General features: G+C 38.2%; 1 pseudogene; it reads left to right on the forward strand.

Annotated features, from left to right (window-relative positions):
* Positions 1–22,910, forward strand: part of LOC127527548 (uncharacterized) — a 120,997-nt pseudogene extending 98,087 nt beyond the window's left edge.
* The last annotated feature ends 427 nt before the right edge of the window (positions 22,911–23,337 follow it).

Genomic DNA, 23,337 nt, shown 5'->3' on the forward strand with positions numbered 1-23,337 from the left:
TATTCCAGGCAGTGGTTGCCGTAGTCTAGGCTTCCTGAATTGAGTCAGGACACCAGCTCTTCTGCCTCTGGTACTCCAATATTGGGAAAATTGTTTAGCTGCATGAGCATCTGTGATCAAAAAGTTGTAAGATAAATGGATGTAGTTACAGTATAATATCTTGAGTCACTTCTGGTGGCACACTGTGACTGATATTCAGATGCTCTTCCTGTATTCAATTAATTTTTTATATGACTTTTCATGATGACAACAACTTTAACACAAAAAGACAGGCAAAGATGGAGCACCAAACTACCGTGGCTGCCATCTTGGCACCAAAGGGAATATAGGAAGATAATTAAAGAATCATGAGTTGATGATGTTTTTGTCTTGATTGTTTTTTATTTGTATCTGATTCCACTGAGTCTCAAGGCAGTGTTTCATTCTTTTGTACTCTAATTGTAACTACTTTACATTTCTTGGAACTTCTTTAGATTACCATATATTCAATTCTCTTAATAATAAAATAGTGCATTTTTCTGATGTCAACTCTTTCTTTGCCTTGTCAATGATATATTTCAATCTCTGTTACATTATACCAGGCTGTCAAAGCTCAGGTGGCTTAACAGAATTATAGGATGTTTGAAAAATTGTGTAGTAGATTTCTGCATGCCATACATTTTTCAGAAAATTATGATCAATAACTTGTGTACCTCTTGCATCTTGTAGACAGATGAGCTGCACTGCTAATAATTTCATATAACCTAAGTTAGCAGTTTTCCACTTCTTTAAATCTGACAGAGTTAATTAGTTGATTACAACAAGTCCAATTTAACCTCTGACGGTAACTGTTTCGCTTCACATCTTTTAATAATGCATTGTACCATGTGGATTCTTCATATGTTTCTATGTGCAACTGAGAAGACCAGAATGGGAGTCGAGACAGTTATGTTACAGAGTACGGTATGCCAGTGGCCTCCAAAATGTTGGCATTTCTCTTAATATGTGATTAAGAAAATGGTGCCCTATGTTGTACTTGAAATCTGAGAAGATAGAGGATTGGTGGTCAACAGTATACCCTTCAATTTAAATGGAAAGGATGATGATAACTAAGAAGTTGGGCATCAGAAGTTAAAGCAGGTTATCTAACTTCTTCAGAATATTTTTTTTATTCCAGTCATGTTTTCTGTTTGCTTTTATTCTGCTATATTGTTGTTTAAATAAAAATTGGGCACCTTATATATTTTTAGTTATTTTGTTTACCTAACTTAAAAGAAAGACAAACACAAACCCTGCCATTGCAAGGTATCTCAATCACAATGTGAGATTCTAAATAATAAGGTCCAAAATAAGGGACAGACTCTGATACCAGCCACCTTATATAACACAGAAAATGTGAATGATGTTAAGCATGGTATTTTTCACTTTCATCAAATGAGACGCATATGCATTTGTGCTATAAGATTAAGATCCACTTGCTGTTTGTGTCATAGGTACTAAATTTATCCCTATCATATACAGTGCATCCGGAAAGTATTCACAGCACATCACTTTTTCCACATTTTTTATGTTACAGCCTTATTCCAAAATGGATTAAATTCATTTTTTTCCTCAGAATTCTATACACAACACCCCATAATGACAACGTGAAAAAAGTTTACTTCAGGTTTTTGCAAATTTATTAAAAATAAAAAAACTGAGAAATCACATGTACATAAGTATTCACAGCCTTTGCTCAATACGTTGTTGCTGCACCTTTGGCAGCAATTACAGCCTCAAGTCTTTTTGAATATGATGCCACAAGCTTGGCACACCTATCCTTGGCCAGTTTCGCCCATTCCTCTTTGAAGCACCTCTCAAGCTCTATCAGGTTGGATGGGAAGTGTCAGTGCACAGCCATTTTAAGATCTCTCCAGAGATGTTCAATCAAATTCAAGTCTGGGCTCTGGCTGGGCCACTCAAGGACATTCACAGAGTTGTCCTGAAGCCACTCCTTTGATATCTTGGCTGTGTGCTTAGGGTCGTTGTCCTGCTGAAAGATGAACCGTCGCCCCAGTCTGAGGTCAAGAGCGCTCTGGAGCAGGTTTTCATCCAGGATGTCTCTGTACATTGCTGCAGTCATCTTTCCCTTTATCCTGACTAGTCTCCCAGTCCCTGCCGCTGAAAAACATCAAACTTTTTTCACGTTGTCATTATGGGGTGTTGTGTGTAGAATTCTGAGGAAAAAAAATGAATTTAATCCATTTTGGAATAAGGCTGTAACATAACAAAATGTGGAAAAAGTGATGCACTGTGAATACTTTCTGGATGCACTGTATACTGAATTAACTTAGATTTTTCATTGCAGAAGAGAATGTTTGAGATAATAGTGCTGAACCTATGTTTTAATTTTTATTTTCTTAAATTTAGAATAGTATTACATTTTATCTTTGCTAGACAGATGCTACTTTTGCAAACATTAATATGCTTCCGGATGTTTTTTGCAAATGCAATATTTGAAAATAAAATTACAGATCCACCAGGTAAACACAGTTGAGTGTTAACTCATTATTGTGCCTTCATATTGTGACTATGGCAGAGTTCAACAATTGCATTGGTATTTTAAAATCTGGTATTTTGACTAAACAAAAATATGTACTAATTCATTTTAAAAATACTTTTGCTTCTTTTGGCATAAAAGTCAGTTCTAACTTGTATAAAATAATCAGAAGAATGGAAATTTTCTTCCATGCCAAACTGGCTTGACAATGCAGCCAAACGTTGCTATTAAAAATTAATTTCCAAATCACATGGGTCCTTTACTTTTCATACAATAAATTTGGAAACTATTTAATCTTTATAGAAAGGAATACAAGTGAGAAATTAGTTCCCATGTAAAACCTAAATTTGATGTCAGAATAGTCAATCTTATGAGTGATTGTTTTAAACATTTACTTTTATAATTGATTTCAAGATATTAATCTTCAACATTATTGATAATGTTGATACCAAAATAATACTGCTCTATTCACACATGTAAATTCTGTGTCAACTGAAATAATATATGACTTTTGAAAAACAAATTTATCTTACCTTTCAATATATAAAACAAAAAAATTCACTTGTCAAGCAATATGTTGTGGAATGCAGATACATCTTTTGCATTTTTTTTGCACTAATATTGCAAACAATTTGACACTTTAGAATGCTGAGACATGATACATAGTATATACTATATGTATATACTGTATATATAACTGATTAATACCTACTAAAAATGAAGAATGTGTCTGCTGGTTAAAAGAGCAAAGTTAAGTTTGTGGGCTATCAATTACCATTAATTTTACCAATGAAAAACAAATTCCTACCTATTAATACTGAAGAAGAATTGTTTTTGAAAGTATCCATCTATTCAGCTATCCTATTTTTTTTCAACCATTTGTCTTATTCTATCTCAAAGAGTAGAGTATTGGGTATAATACCTAAAAAATTATAATAATAAAACAAGAACAAGAGAATTTATTAAATTATTATTAAATAAGAATTGTGAACTACCACAATTGCCTATTAAAAAGTTACACTATTTTAATATTTGTTGCTGTTTAAAATAAAGACAAAATCTCACCATACTATAAGCATAATCAGCTAAAATGAAACAGCTCTAGATGGTAAAACCTGTCTGCCCAAAGAATTATAGCCCTGTAGTTGTCATGGAGCTACACAGTTAAATGCCAAGATGTACAAGTATTCTCTATCATCTGTGCCTGCGCATAAGAGAGTAAGAACAATTATATCTGACTTGCAGATGACATTGTTGCATCTTCAGATGAAATTGACATCTCTCTTTTTGTATGATCATACATGACATGTTTTGTATTTTGTGATTAAAAATAGAGTACCTTTAATTTAAATTACATTTATTTATTTGGCCAACACTTTCATCCAAAGCAACAACACTGTTTGAGATACAATTGGTTACATTTCTTTTGGTTTCCAATTGGGCCACAGGCAGGTCAAGTGACTTGCTTAAGGTCACACAGTGTCAGTGGTGGGATTCAAACTCACAACCTCAGGGTTTGAAGTCCAAAGCCTTTAACCACCATGCTAATTCAGGTAATTTTTCTAATATGAAATTTATATGGGTATGTTGACCACAAATATACAGATTCTTCTAGCAATGGGAGTCTTAGATCCTTCTTCTCTTTAAATCACATTCTATATATTATTTTTGTCTAGAAATAAATTGGTGCTCTACATCATTTTCAACATCTAAAACTAATGACAGGGGTGCATCTCCAGACTCAAATTCCTATACCAACTTAAACTGGTCCACTGTCTTAAACTGGAACACTGGCACCTGTCATGTGGGGGAATGAACTATTGCCGGTGATCCTGTTTGCCCAATCCTTCCATTATGGCCTCCTGCCCGGGTATGAATCTTTCCTTTATCCCAGCCAGGATGCCTGTCCTTTCTTAAGGGCATCTGCAACATATACAGGTGCTGGTCATAAAATAAGAATATCATGACAAAGTTGATGCCGCATTGCTGCAGTAATCCAGGCCAAAGGAGCCCCAACTAAATATTGAGTGCTGTACATGCTCATACTTTTCATGTTCATACCTTTCAGTTGGCCAACATTTGTAAAAATCCTTTTTTTGCATTGGTCTTAATTGATATTCTAATTTTCCGAGATACTGAATTTGGGACTTTCATTAGTTGTCAGTTATAATCATCAACATTAAAAGAAATAAACATTTGAAATACATCAGTCTGTGTGTAATGAATGAATCTAATATACAAGTTTCACTTTTTGAATGGAATTACTGAAAAAAAAAAATCAACTTTGTCATGATATTCTAATTTTATGACCAGTACCTGTATTTGCATAGCCATTCGTTTGGAGTTAACACTATATCAGGGCTTCTTTTCTGTCTTTCATCCAGTGATACTACTGTGAGTCCTTGTGACCATATGCTGAAACTAACTAACTAACTGGACTGGATAATGGAAGGGAGGTGGCTATTCTTGTGGCTGTTCTGAATTGAAAATAATAAGCAGTCTTTCTTGACTCTGTTGTCAAACCCTGGTAACTATGATGCAGGCTAATGCAGATGTAGCATGCTACAGAGTAATACAAATACAATACATAAAAGACAAAATGACATGTTAGAAAAAAACAAAAAAAACAAAAAATTCAGAACACTAGGCCATATGTACAAATAAAACTGTGTGTTTATGTGTGTGTATATATTAATTTCTCATTTTTCTACTTACTATCTTTTTAAAGAATCATTCGTTTTAGTCATATATTTTACCTGTCTTAGAACAGTCATATCATTGGAGCCACTATGGATACTCTGTGTTACAACACTGCAGATGCAGTTATTTCAGAAGAGTGCAAAAATGGTAGGCAGTAGGTACTTCATTGGTAATAACTTGTTAACTCCAAGGTTCCATTCCAAAATTCATGGGGTATCTTGATAAAAATACCAGCAACAACAAGTGTCAAGGCACAGCACTGATAAAAAAATGGGAAATAATCATTTTTTTTTGCTACTAAAAAGTATTATGAACTGCCTCAACAACACCTCTAACCAAAATATTATCCTAAACTAATGAGTTTCAGTCTTAATTTAAATTCTGTAGTTACTGGGACTTTCTTAATATTGGCATGTGTATCATTTCTGTATTTTTGGTGCCTTATAGCTAAGGTTTAGATGTGTAGAGGTGTAGAAAGTAGATTTATTTTTACTTGGATGTATGGTTGTTTTAGGCATCCTGTTATGTATCAGATAAAATGTCCAAAAGATGAGCACTTATGCAACAAACACTTCCTGGAGTTACTGCATTTGAGTCTAAATATGGAGGTGTGCTATAAAAGAAATGTTGATTGTATAATTAGCTATAACAAGTACAATCAAGGGAAGTGGTCTCGTCCGTTGCAGGAGATGGACGTCTGAAGCTGAGCTCTGTTTGCAGTGGTATTATTATTTCTTATTTTCCTGAGGTATCCTGTATTTATCCAACCCGAGGGTTCTATTGCAGTATATGCAAGCATATATAAACATGGTCGGCAAGAAAGGAGGTCAGAAAGAAATGGAAAAGAAACTTAAAGTTACATCCAAGCCTAGGCAGGCTAGTCCAAGTTCAAGTACAAGGTACGGCTGATCAGACACTGACCTGGAACAGACAGGTGAAAGCCCAGACTCCTCTGGACCACGGTCCGCTTCATCATCTCCAGTTGAGAGCGACAATGGGAGCGAATGCGCAAGTGACGCATTTTGTGATAGCTCGCCAATTGGAGAAGATCACTTGAAACTGGCTAGCTTTCACCTACTCTTTGCGAGCCGGGAACATCGGCTGTAATAGAGGCCACCGCTTCACCTATGGTGCACGAGAGCAGACATGATCTGTCCAAACTGAAGGTGATGATCGCTGAGCTCAAGCAAGAGATAAAGAATGATATAAAGAAAGAAATAAATAGTATGCTTGAGACAAACGAGAGGATGAGCGAGAAGACAAGTGAGAAGCTGCGGCAGGAGCTGCAGGAGCTGCAGCAGGATAATAAAGACTCGGAGAAACACGTATATAATCACTCTGAGGCTGCCTTTAAATGTATGCTGGAAAAAACTGAGGAGCACATTCAGGAAAATGTGCCTAAACTGAGCACATTTGCCGATCAGCTGGAGGATGTTAAGCAGACATTCACGACTCGAATTGAAACAGCCAAACATTTAGCATCCACCGCTGATGGGAAAGCAACAGCCGCAAATTCCGAGTGCAAAAAACTCGGAGACAGACTTGCTGCTCTGGAAGGTGGATGCAGAAGGAATGTTTTTGTTTTTAATCCTATTTTTTGTAAAAATTGATCTATTTGTACGGAATGATTACAATAAAATTAATAAAATATAAATAAAAGAAAAAAAGAATTGAAGGTCTACCTGAGAATCGCGAAAGATCAAACCCAGTGAAATACGTTGCTGAACTATTCTCCAAAATAATTGGAGAGGACTTTAAATCAGACACTGAGATAGCTGCAGCTTATCGCATACGGGGATCAAACAACTCTAAGAATAGGACTTTTATTGTGCGCTTCAAGAAGTTACAATCTAAGTTAAATGTAATGTCACTTTTCAGAAAGAAACAAGAGATTATGTTTGAAAATAACCTAATTCGTATTTTCCCTGACTTCTCTCCCTCAAAAGCTGCTAAGCGTGCATCATTTTATAATATTAAACAGCGCTTACGAGAAGCCAATATCAGATACAGCCTTTTATATCCTGCCAAACTGAAAGTGGAGATTCAGGGCAAACATTACATATTTACCAGTAGAGAGGAAGCAGATAAAGAGTTAAGAAAGCTGATCCCGACACTTTCCTGAAATAAGACCGTGAGTCGCACCCTGTCATGGCATCGTAAAGAAGATATCACCGGCTGTCTGATCCACTTGCAATGACACTGGTACCGTAATTACACATCATTTTCCCTTCTCGGTCACTATCTGTTTTTATTTTAATTACAGTTATACATGTTTATGTATTTTTGTGTGGAAGAAATTAAATTAGTAACCCTTTTCTTTCTGTTTTTTTTTCTATGCTAAAGGCAACTGTTTAACACCATTCCGTGGGTTTACTATCTTAACATTTCAAGAATGTTGAAGATTTTCTTTCTTTTTTTTTTTGTTATGCTTATAGTATTTAGACTGTATTGGCAATAGATATCTCTATTTTAATCAACATACACCGCTGCATGGGGCTTGTTTAGTTTTGGACGTGCTCTGTCTCTAGGTATGTCAGAGGACTGGGACTTTGTGAAGTGGAGTCCAGCCTCACGTGTGGAGGCAAAGCGGGGTGTATGGGGGACCAGGGAGGGGGAGAAAGAGAGCAAGCTATCTCTAATCTATTCTTTTAATCATTATAATTACCAACGTTACAACAGACTGCATGGCAATAATGTGGGAAAATTTGAAATTAAGGTCAAAGCAGTCTAACTTTTGGTTAAGACTACAAAATGACATCAAAAATTCAGAATCAATGTCTCCAAGACGGGACAGTTAAATTTTATGAGCTGGAATGTTAAAGGCCTGAATCATGAATTAAAAAGAAAGAAAGTATTCTCTCACCTAACAGGTCTAAACGTTAAAATAGTATTTTTACAGGAAACCCATTTATTAAGCAAAGATCAGTTCCGGCTGCAAAAAGACTCGACTGGCCAAATGTTCCATTCCAGCTTTACAAAAAAAAAACTAGAGGTGTGGGAATTCTCATACATAGAACAGTCTCATTTGTAGTATCAGATGTTGTATCTGATCCTGAAGGGAGATTCATCATTGTTACGGGTAATTTATTTAATTGTAAAGTAATTTTGATAAATGTTTGTGCACCCAATGTGCACGATAGGGAATTCATCCAAAATGTATTTGCATCCATTCCCAATGTGAACACTCTTAAAATTATAATGGCTGGGGATTTTTAATTGTGTCTTAAATCCAGACCTAGATAGGTCTCCTGCTACAGGGGCAATGACATCTAACACTGCAAAGACAATTACACAGTTTGTAACTGGCCACAACTTATCAGACCCCTGGAGATTTCTAAACCCAAATTCAAGAACACATTCCTTCTACTCACCAGTGCATCATTGCTACTCAAGAATTGATTATTTTTTTGTAGATAACCATTTCTTGCCTATGATTAAATCCTGCAAGTACGACGCTATTGTTATTTCCGACCATGCCCCTCTGATCCTGGAGATAAAATCATTATGCTCCATATACTCATCTTGCAGATGGCATCTTAACCTACTTTTATTAGCAGACGAGAACTTTACAGAATTTATATCAAAACAAATCAGTTTTTTCGTAGAGACAAATATATCCTCAGAGGTCTCTGCAGGGATACTCTTGGAAAACCTGAAAGCCTTCTTAAGAGGACAGATTATCTCATATCTTTCCCACAGAAATAAACTAGAAAGAAAGTAGGTATCAAAGCTAACCAACAAAATTGCTAGAATAGATCAAGAACATGCCAGGTGTCCAAGTGAGGCTCTTCATAGGAAAAGGCAGGCTTTGCATGCAGAGCTCAACCTCTTAATAACTAAAGAAACTGAACAACTCATTTTTAAATCAAGACATCATTACTATGAAATTGGCGAGAAAGCTAATAAGCTTTTAGCTCTACAAATCCACAAGCAAGAAGTTCGCAATGCAATCCCAGCAATTACCAACACAAATGGAGACATAATCATTGACCATAAAAATATAATGCACACATTTAGAGACTACTATAAATCCTTATATTCTACTGAGTTTAAAGAAGACAAGACACAATCTAAAGCATTTCCGGATGCATTAGAGATACCACAAATAGATACTCTTAGTGCAGAGGAATTGGATAAACCTCTGGTGCTACCAGAATTACTAGATGCTATAAAGTCACTTCAGAGTGGGAAAGCAGCAGGCCCCGATGGCTACCCTGCCAAATTTAATAAGAAGTTCTCCACTCAGCTAGCTCCCCTCCTATTAGCAACATTCACAGAAGCTAGAGACAATAAAATTCTAACCTCAAACTTTTCGTCAAGCATTAATCACCGTCTTTCCTAAACAAAATAAGGACGTATTACAATGTGCATCATGCAGACCAATTTCACTTCTGAATAATGATATTAAGATATTGTCTAAAGTCCTGGCTAGAAGGATGGAGAAAGTACTGCCTTCAGTAATATCACAAGATCAAACTGGATTTATTAAAGGCCGGCATTTAGCATCCAATCTCCAACGCCTGTTTAATGTAATATACTCACCTGCAAAGTCAAACATCCCAGAGATGTTATTATCCTTGGATGCAGAAAAGGCATTTGATATGATTTAATGGAACTACCTTTCACTACATTGGAGAAATTTGGGTTTGGCCCGAACATTTGTGCATGGATGAAACTACTGTATACCAATCCAGAAGCTTCAGTTTGTATTAACAACATTAACTCAGACTACTTTAAACTAGAATGTGGTACCAGACAAGGATTCCCCTTGTCACCACTACTTTTTGCAATCGCCATTGAGCCACTGGCAGTTCACTTTCAAAATGTTTATGAGATAAAGGGAATTATCAGAGAAGGACTTGAACAGAAAATTTCTCTATATGCAGATGATATGGTACTGTATATATCAGACCCACAAAATACTGTGCCTGCAGTCCTAACAGCGCTAGCAGAATTTCAAAGATTTCTGGTCTCAGAATTAACTTGACTAAAAGTGTGCTGTTTCCAGTGAATTCTCAAGCACACAATACTAGATTGGACACCTTCCCTTTTATTATCGAAGATCAGTTCAAATATCTAGGGGTAAACATCACAAATAAACATAAATCTCTTTATCAACAAAATTTTGCTGTCTGTATGGAAAAAATCAAGCAAGACTTGCATAGATGGTCAACCCTTCATCTCACTTTAGCTGGAAGAATTAACACTGTTAAGATGAATATCCTCCCTAAGCTTCTCTTTTTATTTCAAAATATTCCAATATACATCAATAAATCATTCTTTAAGAAATTAGATTCAACCATAACCTCATTTATTTGGAATTCAAAACATCCATGTATCCAAAGAGCAACCCTACAAAGGCCAAAGGCAGAATGTTGCATGGCTGTACCTAATTTTCAATTTTACTGCTGGGCAGCAAACATACAACATATTAAAACCTGGACATTGACACAAATAGATGAACACATGTAGGCTTGGTCTGCAATAGAAATAGAATCCTGCAGTTCATCCTTATATTCCTTGCTTTGCTCCCCAATAAATGCATGTTATCGTCAATATACTAACAACCCAATTGTGCTTCACTCACTCAGAATATGGAACCAATGTAGGAAGCATCTTAAGATAATCTTTTATCAGTGGCACCTCTGCATGAGAACCACCTTTTTCAACCCTCACAAACATATGCAGTTTTTAATGTCTGGAAAACATTTGGGATTAAATCACTTAGAGATCTGTACATAGACAATGTCTTTGCATCCTACGAACAATTACATTCTAAATTTAACTTTCCAGCAACACATTTCTTTCACTATCTTCAAATTAGAAACTTTGTTAAACAGAACCTGCCCAATTTCCCACATCTCCCACCTCCCACTATGCTGGAAAAAATATTGTTCAGTTTCGAGGACTCAGACAGCATTTCTGCAATATATAAAATTATTTTACAGTCCCTCCCTTTCAAAGATCCAAGAGGACAATGGGAAAAGGATCTCTCTCTCAACATATCAGAAAAGGAGTGGAAGGTAGCAATGCAGAGAATTCACTCGAGCTCCATATGTGCAAAGCATACAATTATTCAACTAAAAATTATATATCGAGCACATCTGTCTCGCTTAAAATTGTCTAAAATGTTTCCAGAGCAAGATCCAACCTGCGAACGCTGTAATCAAGTTCCAGCCTCACTGGGTCACATGTTTTGGGCTTGCACCAAATTAACATAATTTTGGACCAAGATTTTTAAATGCCTTTCAGACAGCCTTGGTGTCACAATCCCTCCTAATCCACTAACAGCTGTTTGGCGTTCTTCCAGATGGTCTTAAAGTGGAGAAGGCCAAACAAACTGTAATTGCCTTTACTACACTATTGGCACGGAGACTTATCTTGCTCAACTGGAAGAATCCTAACTCTCCCCTTTTAAATCAGTGGGTAACTGATGTTTTATATTATTTGAAATTGGAAAAAATAAAATTCTCACTTAGAGGATCTGTGTAGAAATTTGTCCAAACCTGGCAGGATCTAATCAATAACATTTTAGAATAAGCTTTTAAAGCACTAAGGAAGCAGATTCTCTCCCTATTGTCTTTTTTTTCCTTTTACTTCTCCATTTATCTATATTCACTTATTAATCTATGTATTTGCTTATTTTTACTAGGTTAAAGTTTTATTCTGTTGCCCATGCTCTCTTTCTCAGGGGTGGGGGTAAAAAATTTTTTAAAAAGTACAATCAAATGTTTAATTGTTATATAAAAAGTATTGTAAAATAGTCTTAAAGGGTAAGTTTGGTATTTTTTCAAGTCAAAGTTATTTCTTCACAATCACTATATTATTAATTTGCCACCTCAAATTTTGTTGTAAAGTGAAGCATTTTCATAAATAATATATACCTAGCCTGCTCTTTTGCATATTGAAATGGAAGTAAAGGGTACTAGATTCCAAACATAAAAACAAAAGCCTTACATTTATTTGTTCATTTTTCAAGCCAAGAGTATTATCAAGTATTGATCCATGCCTTGAGATTGCACACATATTGCAGAAAACGGCATATCCATGTTATTTCTGTAATAAATAAAGCTATACCACAATGAAACAAACCCATTACCTAATTTTATAGCACATGATTTAATTGAGGAAATGATAATAAAATAACAACTGAACATGTTTTTGAGCAAGTAAAAGTAATTATGGTCTTTCGCATTGATCTTCTCAGTAGACATTTATTCACACTCATAATATGGTGAGGTATTTCTCAGTTGTAACTCATAGCAATTTTAATAATCATTATAGTATTATCAAACACCATAAACTTCTCTGTGATATTCTTCATTACACTTTTCGGTGATTATTGTCCAGTTGTCAAAAGAACAAGGGTATGTTTCCTGAAAACAATGAATCTTAGCGATTAATGGGCAACTTTATGATCCATGGACTTAAAGTACAAGCTACATTTTTATGCATTTCCCAAAACCCTTCATAATCAACCACTTTACAAGTGAGGACAAAGTATTACTTAGTCAAGCCCACCCCTGATGTCACCTATGACAAAACATCACAAGTTGATTGAAAGCAGTGAGTCAGTTTCCTCCAGTTTCCTTCCATAGTCCAAAGACATGTAGGTTAGATGAATTGGTGTTGTTAAATTAGCCCTATTGTCTTTGTGTGTCTGTGCACTCTGCGATGGACTGGCACCTGTCCAGGTGTTTGCTGGGATAGGCTCCAGCCTCCCTGTGCCTGTGTCCTGCATAAGCAGGTTAAAAAACTGGGTGGACAGATGGATGGATGGATGAAAATGATACAATAATGACAATAATCCTGCACATCATAACCCATTTTACTCTCTTTTGGGGACATATTAACCACTAGGAGAGCCTGGCAGAAATTTGTAAATTATCTTCGTATCCTTATATGAAGTAATTAATTTCTACTTTTCATTAACAATTTTCACACTCAAACACACCGGGCACTGTGTGAAGACTTCTCAAATATATATGGAATAACTCTAGTATAATGCAATACAATGAAGAAATACAAAGGCAGCAGCAGTACATTTTCCATACAGTAGCCATGTTTATACCATGTGTTTTGTTCTTCAGCCACAAAGCCATAACGAGGATACCTGCTAACACCTCATTGCCACCCCCCAACAAGCTGTTTCTTCCCTTTTCACACTGTCAAGTTGGCTCAGATGTATACATAGCTACAGGCTACTTTGTGTGGTAATCCACCTGCCAGGCATTACCAATTTAAAGGAAAAGTTCTAAGAGCAGTGTAAAAACGACTTGCATGTAGTTAAAAAAAAAGCACTTACCTTTTTAATCTGTCGAAATGCGCTGTGCGCTTCCACAAACATTTTAATTTTCACCTTGGCAGGACTGCGCTGTGTGGTGCCAGCAGCTAGGCAGGCACACATCCAGGATGGGCTTACTGAAAGGCACACATGCCCAGTCAAAAAGGCAAGCATCTCATTAGCCACCTGCTGTTAACAAAGTAAGAAGTATGGAGCGTATAGTTCAAGCATGCATGCATTTGTGTTTGAAAAGGGGATCCTGAGAAAAAGTTATAAAAAAGTAACTTACTCCGGAGAAGGAGTGGGCTTGTCCAGTGGCAGCACGTCAACGGTGCGCTTGTGCTCGCTCGCGTGCACGTGAGGCTACTGTGCTATTTATTATGCACATACACAGTTGTGACAGCCACTATAGGGCAAAAAGAGCAGCAGGATGCAGGATTGGCTGAAAGTTTCTTTACTCGATATAAACGCACTTCCTCCCTCTAGTTGTGGGTAGAGTGAGTATGGTATAGCTATGTAAGTCTAAGGGTTTGTAGTGCATTTTTTTATATACACTAACTTTTTTCTTCGTAAATAATTTTGGGATTCATTTTCCTTTGTTTTGTATAGTTTCTTCCTCATCATATTTTCTTTATTTAGGAATACAACTGACTACTTTATTTTGGGAGACTACTGAGTCAAGTGGGAGTTCCTATAGTGTGACATTGCACAAATTTTGATTTGGCCCAAATATATTTGCATGGACAAAATTACTTTATACCAGTCCAGAAGCCTCAGTCTGTATTAACAACATGATCTCAAACTATTTCAAACTAGAACGTGAGACATTGGTCATTTAGTTTCGAAATGCATTGAAGATAAAGTGGATTATCAGAGAAGGACTTGAAAAGAAAATATCATTATAAGCTGATGAAATGATACTGTATATATCACTCACAAACATCTTTAGCATTACAAGTAGTCCTTAATGCACTAGCAGATTTTCAAAAGATATCTTGACTCAAAGTTAGTTTGAATAAAACTATGCTTTTTCCAGTGAACTCTAGCACACCATACTAGATTGGACATCTATCCAGTCATTTTATCAGAATAGTCTAAATATCTTTGGGTAAACATCACAAATAAATATACAGCTCAATTTTTCTATCAGCTTGGAAAGAATCAAGAATCAAACAAGATGTTAACAGATGGTCTACTCTCCATCTCACATTAACAGGCAGAATCATTTTCAAGATGAACCCTTTGTTAGAATAGCAATATTCTATTTCAGAGCTCCCCTATAAACATTAACAAATTGTTCTTTAAGAAACTAGACTCAATTATAACCTCATTTATCTGGAATTTGAGAAGTCCACACATTCAAAAGGCAACTCTAAAAACCTAAAGCAGAAGGTGGCATGGCACTACTTAACTTTCAGTTTTATTACTGGGTGGTAAATATAGAAGCTATAAAGACCTGGCATCTCATTCATAACACTGTGCGTGGAATACACACTAAAAAATGGTGTATGGACAAAAGCAGAAATGTGCGTACACACAAAAAAATCCAGATGCATAAATCTGTGTTCTTTCGCCAACTTCCACATTCTTCCACTACATAAATCCTGTCAGCGTGAAAAGTAATGCTTATGCATGCGCCTGCTGCTCCACACTGACTCCTCCTAGAATTATGCCTCTTTGAATATGCAAATCAATATAAATAGCACCTTATGTTTTGCATTCTGTGGAAAGATAATGGCAAAAGCACAGGGGAAAATAGAGGAATTTCAGTGAATACGAAGTAGGGCCAAGGAAAAACGTACTATTTGTTGGTTTAAGCAGTGATATAAACAACAAATGGAAGTTGATCAAATGACACAGTGGCGGAGAAACTTGAAATTCAAGTTCAGAAAGTCACACACTGCAAGTGGTTAGATATCAAAGTCACCGTGAAAAGGCAACTCGTAGCCCCCTGTCTGAGTGTCATATGGAAGCGTATTAGGGTACAGAAAAAAGAAAAACAAATATGGACACAGTGGAAAAAATTGTCCAAATGTCAACTTTAATTTCAAAATTTCCACTTTAATTACATAGTTTATTTTGTCATTAAAGTAGAACATCATAAACTTCATCTTAAAATTGTTTAATTTACTAGTTTCTCAAATACCATCATAACTAAATAGAGTATGTGAATTTCCCCTTGGGATTAATAAAGTATCTATCTATCTAAAACCGCACATTAAATGCTTTCTATTCTATGTGTTCTTCTATGTACTTTATGTGTATGAATCACTACATTCTTCTTAAACGGGCTTTCTCTTCCGCCAACAGGACACAGAATACATTACATTCATGATATTTCAGCTCTCTGAATAATTTAAATACTAAGATATATACTTGATATCATTTTCATAATGATAGGAATTAAAGCATATATTAAACATGGGGACACGGTGGTGCAGTGGTAGCGACAAGTTGGCACTCCGTCCAGAGATTGTTCCTGCCTCCAACAAGATGCTTGCTGCGCCAACCTTCTATGAAATAATTTATTGCAGCAGTACTGTCTCTATCAAACGTACTAACCCCCAATTTCTATCCTTCCTTTTCTTTCTTCAAGTAACCAATCGACACACAATCAGCTCTGTAATAGATGTCAAGCTATCTGTAAGCTTAGAGTACCGATTTTTCAAACCTTTTATGGAACATTGAAATATTTTTGTAGTACATGTTTAATTATTCCATTCATCTATCCATCCAGGGTCGCGGCAATCCTAGCAAGCACCACTACTGCGCCACCGTGTCCTCACATGTTTAATTATTAACAATATACATTATTTAAATGAAGTTAAAAATGTATCTGTAAAATGTAATATACATACTTTACAACATTTCATCTTAAAAGTGATATTAAGAGCTCTAAGAAGATAGCACCTGGAAATCTAAATCAACTTAGAAGCCTGTTGTCATTGTATGTAAATATGCGCTTTATAAAAGTGTCTCAGGTTGTGCAACATTAGAACTGTAGTGCAAGTTACAGTGAGGTGATTGTACTTATAAGTTGTGATTCCATACTCAGATACAGTGGGTTAAATACTCTAAGTGGTACACTGAGAGTGACAACACTAAAGCACAATGCTATTTTGAATAGTTCATTCCATACACCATTGTATAGTTATGGGCTGATTACAATCAGATGCCTTAAACTAATAAACGATATGCAGTTAATTTCAGTGTATTTGATAAAGCCTTGTCAGGGAAGTGGATCTTAAAAAGAAAAGGAAACCACACAGGAACATTAGCACTGCTTTGACACTGGGTGCCGCCAGTTTGCAAAACACAACAGAGAACTTGCGTATGTAAGGAATTGAGTTGACATGAAAATGTGCATGGCTTTACACCAAGTTTAGTTTTTATACATCACGATGTGAGTGTGGAAACGGGCATACACAACATTTTTGTGACTATGCACCATTTACAGCATATATGAGTACCCCTGCCTGATCTGCAGTGGAAATAAAATCTTTCTGTACTTCTTTATATGCCCTACTTTGTGCCACTGTAAATACTAATTATTGTCAATATTCCTTCAATTCCAATTGTCCATCAATCACTTAGAATATGGAACCAATGCAGGATGTACTTCAAGGCAAAGAAGCTTTAATGTGTTGCTCCTCTACATAATAGTCACCTTTTTCAACCCTCTCTAATTTACACAGTATTTAATCTTTGGAAAACTTCTTGGATTAAAGTACTTGGAGAATTGTATATAGTAGATAATGTTTTAAGATTCTTGTGAACAATTACATTTCAAAATCAGCTTCCCAGCAGCACAATTTTTCTACTACTTTCAAATCAGAAATTTTGCTAAATCTTCCCAATTTTCCACATCTCCCAACCAGCTCCTTCTAGAAGATATACTGATCAGTCCTGAAGACACAACATCATCTCAACAATATATGAAAACATCTCAAAATCGCTTCCTTTCAAAAATCTGTGGCTTCGTGTATAAATGGTATGCATGCACAAAAAATGTTGTATACCGCCCATTTCCATGCTCATTTCAAGTTGTAAAAAACCTAAACTTGGAGTAAGGCCACACATACTTTCACGGTAGCCTCATACTATTGTATGCATTTTCTGCTCGGTTTTGCACCCAGCATCAAAGCTGTGCTACTGTTTCTGTGGTCTTTTTTAGATTTACATCCTTGACGCAGGCTGTATCAGATGCATTAAAATTAATTGCGTATCGTTTACTAATTTAAGACACTTGATTGTAACCATTCTGTAACAATATAACGATGCATGGAATGGCCAAACTATTCCAAATACCACAGCTGTGTTAGCGTTGTTACTCTCAGTGCACCAAAGAGAGTATTTTCATTATTGTGTACTAGACATTAAGCCCATTACAATAACGGGGCGCTAGAACAGTAGTGCATAAACATTAGTAGGAACAGTCTATATTAAATGGCAAGGGGACCATCTATTTTCTGTTACAGTAATCCTGACTTGTATGTGGCTGTAATATGCGTCCACTGTATTGTGTACCTTTATTTTTCTCCTTCGCAGTAATACGTCTCTCCAGCAAGTACTGTGCAGTTCCCCAGCTAGTATTTTAATCTGTGCTGGCGTGCAGCTGATTATTGTATGTGTGACGTCTCCCCAGCAACGTATTTTATGTGCGCGAAAATAATCTACTTTTAAAAGTCATCATATTGTAATATCATGAAAAATTTGTATATTTAGGAAAACTCCTTCAACAACTGACACTTTATACTTTACCGGGCCAAGTTTGTTAATCGCAAATCTGACATCCTCAAGAGTGAACACCTGCACAACACAAACACTAATCCCACCTCTTTGGGGAAGCTGGTCTCCGCGTCTCAGTACCTGATTGTATTTTTCGTGCGTTATGTTTTAGGTCTTACCTCATTTACCGTAAATCCAATTGGATCGGCCGCGCGATATTTTATAGGTCCCCGCCCTCTTTGTCTTGTGTGACGCTTCAGGTGGCCTTTGAAGCATCTGCTTTGAAGCGTTGCACCGTGCCCTGCGCATGCGCACTTCACCAGAAGACACACACACACACGGACACATGGACGCACACAGGGATTTTATTAAACAGGATTGTATTTGTGTGTGGTATCACAGGTGCATAGGTTGTGTTGAGAGCGCAAGGGATTACAGCTTACAGCCCTAGAGGACATTTATAGCACACACTGCCTCATGAAAGCCACCAACATCTGCATGCCAGTCTATTTGAACTTCCTCCCTTCTGGCAATCGCTTCAAAGCCTTTCTTGTACGGACATCGTGGCCCAGAAACAGTTTCATCCCAAGAGCTATAAACACACTCAATCAGTCCATCAAGTGCTACAAATAGAAACTGTTTGTACTTATAATTACAATTACCTTACTGTAAGCATACACTACAACTGTAAAATTGCACAACGTAATGTAGTCTCTGTGGCGATCACTGCCTGTGCATTCATGTTGGTGTAAGAGAAAGCCTGTTTTAAGAAGCATGTAGCAATTAAAAACTGGGTCAGGGAACATATAGTATGCAAAGCATTTAACATGCTACTTTAGTTACAATGGGGATGTAAGAAACTAGTAAATTAAGATCAAGTTTACGATGTTCTACTTTAACAACAAAATAAACTATGAGATTAAAGTGGAAATGTTGAGATTTACATTTCGAGTTTAATCTCGGCATAGGCCATTTTTTTCTTCACTGTGTCCTTATTTTTATTTCTTCTCTGTGGCCCTGATACGCTTCCGTATGGCTCTCAGACACTCGCTTTTCACATTGACTTTGACGTCTGACCACTTTTTTTTTTTTTTTTAATTCTTATTTTTTATATGTGCTTTTACCATTGTCTTTTAACAAAACACTGAACGGAAGGGGCTATTTATATTGTCTTGCATATTCAAATATGAGAAATTCTGGGAGGAGTTGGGAATGGGGCTGTGGGCATGTGCACGTATGCTAAAATTCACGTTGATTAGGGTTTATAAAAGGGAAATGCATGGAACTTTGCTTACACACAGTTTTATGCATCTGAATTTTTTTTGTGCGTACGCACACATTTCTGTTTTGGACTGTATGCCACGGTTTAGTGTGAATTGTACGCACAGAGTTATACATGAGGCCCCTAGTACAGTGGGAAAAGGATCTTCAATGAATATCTCAGAAAGGGAGTGGAAGGCAGCCATATATAGAGTACACTCTGGCTCTATATGCAAAAAGCATTCAATCATTCACTTAAAATCTTTCATCAATCACATTTATTTCATTTAAAATTGTCCAAAATGTATCCAGAGTAAAATCCAATTTGAGAGCATTGCAATCTAGTTTCAGCGTCACAAAAAACTTTGAATGCTTATCAGACAGCCTTCAAGTCACAGTCACTTTTAACCCATTAAGAGCTGTGTTTGAAAGTGGAGAATGACAAATTGATTGTAATTGTCTATACCACATTATTAGCATGTAGACTTATCTTGCTTACCTGGAAGAATCCCATCCCACCTTTTATTAGTCAGTGGGTAAATAATATTCTATACCCTCGAGAAGCAGTACAAGACAGCTGCTGATGAGGAAAAGCAGGCATTGGCAGAACTGCAGAACATCCTGCGGATGAAGCTGTTGACCCTTTGCAGAGCAGAGTGGCACAGGAAGCGGGGAAGAGAGAGAGCGAGGAGGCAGGCGGCCTTTATTGCCAATCCCTTTGGTGTTACGAAACAACTGCTAGGGGATAAGCACAGTGGGCGTCTTGAGTGTTCATCGGAGGAAGTGAAGTGCTTCCTCCAGGACACATTGAGCAATCCTAGGAGGGATCAAGATCTCGATGCCAACAAAGGCCTCATCAACCCTGCCTCCCAATAACAGCATTCAAGCTGGGTGAGCCAAGTCTGAAGGAGGTTGAGGAGGTCATCAAGGCAGCCTGATCAGCTTCCACTCCAGGCCCGAGCGGCGTACCCCTACCTTGCCTATAAGCGCTGCCCTGCGCTTTGCCAGCACCTATGGAAGAACTTGAAGGTAATCTGGCGAAGAGGGAAAGTCGCTGAGCAGTGGAGGTGTGCTGAGGGAGTTTGGGTCCCTAAAGAGGAGAATTCCAGGAACATCGACCAGTTCAGAATGATCTCCCTGCTGAGTGTTGAAGGAAAGGTGTTTTTCAGCATCGTATCCAAAAGACTGACAGAGTTCCTCCACAAGAATAACTACATCAACCCCTCTGTCCAGAAGGGGGGGATTCCTGGAGTCCCTGGCTGCCTGGATCACACAGGTGTGGTAACTCAGCTGATCAGAGAGGCTCATGAGAACAGAGGCGACCTTGCTGTGTTGTGGTTGGAACTGGCCAATGCCTATGGGTTTATACCACACAAGCTGGTTGAGCTCGCACTACACCGTCACCATGTTCCCAGGAAAATCAAGGATCTGATCCTGGTTTACTATAACAATTTCAGGATAAGGTCACTTCTGGGTCAGAAATATCAGACTGGCATTGGCTTGGCAAGGGAATAATAACAGGGTGCACCATCTCCATTATTCTTTTTGCCCTTGCTATGAATATGGTGGTCAAGGCAGCCGAAGTAGAATGCAGAGGGCCCCTGACTAAGTCAGGTGTACGACAGCCCCCGAATAAGAGCCTATACGGATGATCTAACCATCACGACAACATCGGTCCCAGGGAGAAGGTGGATCCTACAAGGACTTGAGAGACTTGTCAAATGGGCAAGGATGAGTTGTAAGCCTTCCAAGTCAAGGTCCATGGTACTAAAGAAGGGTAAGGTGATTGATAAGTACCGATTTGCTATCATGGGAACAGTCATCCCATCCATCACAGAGCAGCCAGTCAAGAGTTTGGGGAAAGTCTTTGACTCAAGTCTGAAAGACACAGCTGCTATTCAGAAATCCACCCAGGGGCTTGGGACATGGCTTACCAAGGCTGATAGGTCTGGCCTGCCTGGTAGGTTTAAAGCCTGGATCTATCAGCACTCAATCCTGCCCCGGGTCCTATGGCCTCTGCTGGTATATGCAGTCCCGTTTTCAACAGTTGAGTCCCTTGAAAAGAAGATCAGCAGCTTTCTTCGGAGGTGGCTGGGACTCCCACGCAGCCTCACCAGCGCAACACTGTATGGATCAAGGAACATCCTGCGGCTACCTTTTAGCGGCCTCACGGAAGAATTCATGGTAGCACGCACCAGAGAAGCCCTACAGTACAGGGACTCCAAGGATAGTAAGGTGTCAGCAGCTGGCATTGAGGTGAGGACAGGCTGGAAATGGAGGGCGGAGAAGGCTGTGGAGGTGGCAGAGTCATGCCTGAGAAAGAAGGCTCTGGTGGGCACCGTGGCAACAGGTAGAGCAGGTCTGGGCTACTTCCCAAAGACCTAGGTCGGCAAGGCCCAGGGCAAGGAGAGAATCCATCTACTCCAGGAAGAGGTCCAAGCAGGGGTGAAGAAGAGAGAGTGAGCAGGGCAGTAGGACTCCGGCAACAGGGTGCATGGACAAGGTGGGAGAGTACTCTCCAGCGAAAGATCACCTAGTTGGACATCATGCAGGGAGATTTCTTTCGTGTCCAGTTCCTGGTGCAGGCGGTCTACGATGCCCTGCCAAGCCCAGCAAACCTCCATGTCTGGGGAAAGAGAGAGAACACCATCCTGCCTACTTTGTTCAGGAAGAGGCTCTCTAGAACATCTACTCAGCAGCTGCCCTAAGGCACTGGCAGATGATTGCTATGACAAGGTGCTCAAGGCAGTTGCTGAAAAGCTTGGCTGCATCCATCAAGACAAGCAAACTCCTCCATGGCCCAAAGAAGGCAGTTACAGTACCTTCGTTTAAAGCAGGAGAGCAATCCCTGGCAAAGGCAGTAATAACAGACCTCTTCCACACAGCCTCTGACTGACAGCTGCAGGCTGACTTGGGAAACCAGCTAAAGTTCCCACAGCAAATTATAACAACAACACTCCGGCCAGACATAATCATTACATCAGAGGCACCAAAACAGCTGATCATGCTGGAACTGACAGTGCCCTGGGAAGAGCGTATCGAGGAAGCTAACGAGAGGAAATGTGCAAAGTACCAGGAGCTGGTGGAGGAGTGCAGGGTCAGAGGCTGGAGGGTACTCTATGAGCCCATAGAAATTGACTGCAGAGGATTTGCAGGGCGCTCACTCTGCAGAGTCCTCACTTGGTTGGGCATAACAGGAGCAGCCAAGAAGAGGGCCATTAAATCCGCAAGTGACGCCACAGAGAAAGCCTCAAGGTGGCTTTGGATGAAGAGGGGTGATCCATGGATCGCTACTGGGATACAAGCTGGGGATTGATCAACCCCAGCTGGGTCGCCTGATCGAGGGTGTATGATGTTGCGAGACCCAAAACGCCTGATGACCTCAGGTTACATCATTGATGATGTGTCCTAGTGCATCCAGGTGATATTTCTTATATAGTTTGAAATTTGAAAATATCAAATTCTCACTCAGAGGATCTTTTCAAAACCATTTAAAATATGACAAGATTTAATTAATGCCATTTCAGAATAAGCATTTATATTGGAGGAACAGGACATTTTATCTTTTTTCTTCTATTTTGTCCGTGCTCTTGGCTCTCCTCTGTTTCTCTAAATTAGGGGTTGAATTCTGTTTTGTTAGGTTTTGTCTTTTTTGTCCCTGCTTTCTTTTTTAACTTTCTGATGTTTTTCCTCTGCGGTGGGTTGGCACCCTGCCTGGGATTGGTTCCTGCCTTGTGCCCTGTGTTGGCTGGGATTGGCTCCAGCAGACCCCCGTGACCCTGTGTTCGGATTCAGCGGGTTGGACAATGGATGGATGGATGTTTTTCCTTTCTTATTTTTTCTAGTT

This window comes from Erpetoichthys calabaricus, chromosome 4, assembly GCF_900747795.2.
Source record: "Erpetoichthys calabaricus chromosome 4, fErpCal1.3, whole genome shotgun sequence".
NCBI classification, from domain to species: Eukaryota; Metazoa; Chordata; class Cladistia; order Polypteriformes; family Polypteridae; genus Erpetoichthys; species Erpetoichthys calabaricus.